Here is a 5,000-nt window from a genome sequence, read left to right as displayed (position 1 = left end):
GAACGAAACCAGAGAGCTGACATGAAAATGGCCCCAACACTTTCAAACCAGTCATATGAGGAGAGATTGGCTAAGTTGAAATTACCGACTTTGGAACAAAGAAGAGAAAGAGGCGACCTGCTGACCATTTACAGAATCATGAAAGGTACAGAGGTCCTTGATAGAGAGGACTTACTAAATTGGGATAAGAGAAATACAAGGGGATATGATAAGGAACTCAAAAAGGATAGTTATAGAAGTATAGATAGTTATACATATACATATGCATATACATATTCATTAGGGATATGACGTTTTTCAGATTTAAAAGCTTGTATTGGCCGACGATGAACTTTTGCCTAGAACTCACAACAATGGCTTTCTTTTTGTTAACTTATGAAAAAAAAAATCCCACACCTAAGGAGATTTTGTATTAGGCTAAAGTATCAAAAGAAAATTCTGCCGTTTACAAAAGCATTTATTTGCGAATAAGTATAACGTGCAGTAAACTTTAAAAATGGTTTTAAGTTTGTGAGTTACTGTTTATGAACTTGCTGTTGAGATATTTGTCAGTTTTGCAAGTGCTGTGAAGCTCTTCCATCAGCTTCACAGCTCCTTCGGCCACCATATTCGAGCGAGGCAGATCAATCACTGATCGTTCCGTTATCCAGTGGGTGAAAAAACATTTTAAAGCCTTAGGACACTTCAATTTGGAGATAGTAGCATGCAGCTCATTTTAAGTGTCTTCTAAATAGTGATGGTTTGAGAACCAGGCCTTCGCCCATGTAGCTGCGATGAAGTCACAAGTAGCTTTCAGCTGGTCTTTCCATTTCGGAAGGAGAAGAAAGCAGTCAATCTAAAGATTGCCCGTGAATTCCACCTGTCACTATGAAGGGAGGGTAGCTTCCGCCATTTCATACGAGGTCATTTCCCTCTATGTGGTAGTACTTATATGCTTCACAGAGTTCAAAAAGAAACCTGAAGTCCTCTCTTCATCCAGGGTTTTCTCGTATTGGCGTCATTTCTATAACAGAATAGCTTTGTTGTAAGTCCTCATAGCCTGCCAAAACATTATCAATGAAATAATAGTTGATGCTGGGTGACCGAGATTTAGTTGAGAGAAAGGAATCCATCAATTCCCTTAGAACCAAGTCGAGAACATGATGTTGGCATTCGATAAACTGAATCTCTTTTAGCCCCTTTCGTCCGAACTGTCTCTGAAGTCTAACAACAACACCACTTCCGTGGCCTGTATTGACTTCTGTGGTGTCGAAAATAATAATTTTGACACCCCTCCATGCATTGTATTCATCTAGGAGGGCTTGCAGTGGGATAAAGATGTCCTCAGCTGACCGCTTTCACAAGTCAAAATGCCGAGGTGAAGAGTTCTTGCAGAATTCTTTACACAGACCACTTGATATTTTCTATTGTCAATTCTCTTCCCATCAAAATGCAAACAAAATTCCTCTTCATCAATAATTTCTTTCAGCTGGTTCTTGACTCTTTCTGCATCCTTGATCACTCGACGCCAAATTCCCGTGTGTGAGGCATAGGGTAAGATTTTATAGTGTAGATCTAAAGAGTCTATATCAAGGGTAGTTGATTTGTTTAGGAGACGTACCATGTCTATCTCACTTGGGAGGATGGTATCGGGGGTCTTAGGGAGGGGTGGGAGTATTAGTTGGGTCATGGGACCTAGATTGTGGGTGGTGTTTAGAGTGCCTTGGTAGTGGAGTTGGTTAGGTAGGAGCATTGAGTCCATCATATAGATGTGACAGGTGTCTGGTAGGGTGATAGAGCCGTTGATCTTATGATGGGAGGGTGGTTTGCGTAGGCATATTACGGATACTATTGTGGGGTGGGGGAGAAATATGAAGTGTTTATTTCCTACGTGGATGTGGTGTATTTGAGTGTTGTCCGAAAAGCGAAAGTCACATGTCTCGGAAAGGTTGACTTTGGGTGTTGTGAGTTCTGAGAGGCAAGGTTGGGATTTGGTTAGTTGGAAATGGAATGGGTAAGCTGGGCAGATATAGAAATTTGAACGTGCTGTCTTGCAGGTTGCCATGGTTTCTGGGGAGGTAAGGGTTATCCATTGTCCATCAGCTGATTTTAGGATGGTGGAGGTTGGCAGGTTGAGGGTCATGGTGCGGTTTTGGCAAGGGTAGGGAAAGGGGTAATTTTCCCAAAGGGAGAATCTCTTGATCGGGTCCATAGGTATGTGGATAAGGATAGATTCTTGAAAGATAGTTGATGCTAGGATGGGGTAGTAGTGTTGTATTTCGTTCTTGAGGAAGAAGGGGGTGAGTTTCAATGTATTATGAGCTTGTCGTAGTGTTTGAGTAAGTTGGGTTGGGGTGATCATTTGATAGGTGATTAAGAATATGTATATCTGACTCTCGCTAAGGTTATAGTGGTCGGAAGGAAGTAGAGAAGGTTTGATAGATATGCGGAAAGAAGTTCTTATTGTAATGTTGGCCATTTTAACCTCCACTGAGGAATGCATGACGTCCTGCATCTTCAGGGGCGAGAGCTAAAGTGTATGTTTTAGTTGCGTCGACGTAGTGTCATGTGATGGGAATTGCGCTTGGTTGGGTTATTTGTTAGTCTGGTGGGTGGGTTCTGGTTGGGAGGTGGGGTTGCGTTTAGGTTAAGTTTGACTTTTCTTAATTTCTCTCCGTGTATGGTTACGGTTGTGTGATCGGAAGGGTCCGTTAATAGGAAAACATTGTTGGGGAGTGAGGTTGTGACTGTGAAGGGGCCTAGGAACTTGGGTTTGAGTTTGTTAGTTCTATTAGAGTCTCTGACCATGACTGTGTCTCCAAGTGTTATGTTGAGTGGAGATGATCGTTTGTGTTGTTTGGTTTTGGTTTTTTCTTGGGCTGCTTTGAGGTTTGCTCTGACCTGTTTGTATATACTTTGCATGCCTCTTTTTAGGCATTGTGTAAGGTTTTCTAGGTTGTATAAGGGGGGTGGGGGTTGGTTAAAGATTTGGTAGGGTAGCCGCATTCTTTGGCCAAATATGATCTCATGGGGGGACATCTTTGTTGCGGAGTTGACTGTGCTGTTGATACTGGCTTGTACCTGGGGTAGCCAATCTTCCCAACTATCCGAAAGATCGTTGGCCAAAGGTCTGAGGATTTCAAGCACTTTTCTGTTAGTGCGTTCTACTAGTCCATTCCCTTGTGGATGGTAGGCAGTGGCGAAGGTTTGATTTATGTTGTATAAATGTGCTATTTCGCGCATTACTTCGTTCTTGAATTCAGAACCGTTATCAGACAGCATTTGTCTTGGTATATTATACCTGCAGAATATGTTGTTAACCAATGCTTTGGCAACAGTCTGTGCTGTTTTGTCTTGTAGTAGAACTAGGATTGTGTATTTTGACAGATAGTCGACTGCCGTGAGTACATAAATGGAACCTTGATGGCTCGTTGGCATTTTAAGTAGGTCAATCTCGTGCGGCTAGACGCCGCTTATCCCTCTAAGAAGGTGCGACGGACACATATGGTATGAGATCCGTCGACTAGTTACCAGGCTAGAGTCTCGTTCGTTATCGGAATTAACCAGACAAATCGCTCCACCAACTAAGAACGGCCATGCAGTCCCGACCACCTGTCCCTATAGAGGAACTCAAACTGGTCGACGGAATCATAAGGAGAACCATTAACGACAGAGAAGTTACTGTCATCCCCAAAGCCCAGTTCCCAAGGTCCTACACATATTACACGACAGCGCAATGGGAGGCCACTCAGGCAGGGATAAGACACTGACTACTGCTAGGCATTCATATTTTTGGACACATATGAAAAAAGACATAACCACACATATAGACTCATGTGTCACTTGCAACCAATTCAGAGGACCTGACCCCAAACAACTCAATATCAAAGACATCCCACCGCTGCCACCAATGTAGCGAAGTCGATGTAATCTTGTCAGCGATGGGGATTACATCAAATTCGCTCTTTTCAAGTTTTTCTGATTTATTAATAAAGTTCAACACATAATTATAACACAGTTCTGTACACAATTGATCACTAGGGCACGTCACACACCGACTCTCTGCTGGACCCGTGCACTGCGGTTTTGTGTTCCGGAAATGCTGAGTCTACTGAATTTTGAGGTGCTCTCAGTCACCTTGTCAAGATTTTTAGTCGGAATGTTTGGCCCTTTACAAGTTTGTTCTTGGTTCATAATTACTACCTATATCTCATTCTACAATACATAATATATCCAGGGGGGAAGGGTTGATTACTATTGTGTTGCCGTGTGTTATTCCGAATTGGCGATTGACTGCATTTATTGGTGTGTGTTCGTGTGTTTGTGTGTGAGTCCGCTTCCGTGCGCTTTGCTAAATTGCTGATTCGGCTGTCGCCGCTCTGTCGATCGGAGCGGATGTGTGGTGCCACGATGTCTGGGTTGTTGTGACATTGCCCGCATGGTGTATGGGAATGTGGTGATGTGGTTAATGTGGTGTATACAGGTGTGGGGATACCTATTCCTTCTTCAGACAAGTTTTGAAGAATATTTGATTCTTTCCTTGTAGACAAGGACACGTTTGATACCAGCTTGGCAGCAGATTTTGTTGTGCGATACTTTAGTTTCACGATAGGAAACTCTTCCGCAGGATTAGAACCAGTGTTGTTATTTTCTTCTTCACTACTACTACTCAACATATGCACTTGAGTTGTTGACGGTTCTGATGAATTTCTTGGCCGTTTCGAGGGCTGGATCGTTGACACAGGAGCCACTTTCTCAGTCGTGTATCCCACTTGGACTCCTGATTCTATTTGTTTTCTGTGAAGTTCTTTGTCTTAACTGCAAAGCCAGTTTCCATTCGGTTTTGTAATATCGAAAAGATGAGTGAGGTTTCTTTCAAATTCTTCATTTTGGCGCTTTCTATATTTTTCATAAACTTTCACTATCTTGTCGACCTTCGCTGAAACTTGCTGCTTAGAAAAAAAAAAAAAAGGGAATCTAAGTTCCTCCTAAAGCTTCAGCAATTCTTGATATATCTTCCT

The sequence above is a fragment of the Oratosquilla oratoria genome, chromosome 21, assembly GCF_046742065.1.
Source record: "Oratosquilla oratoria isolate Oo_2021 chromosome 21, ASM4674206v1, whole genome shotgun sequence".
NCBI lineage: Eukaryota > Metazoa > Arthropoda > Malacostraca > Stomatopoda > Squillidae > Oratosquilla > Oratosquilla oratoria.
The sequence above is the reverse complement of the archived record's forward strand: the minus strand, read 5'-3'. Positions refer to the sequence as shown.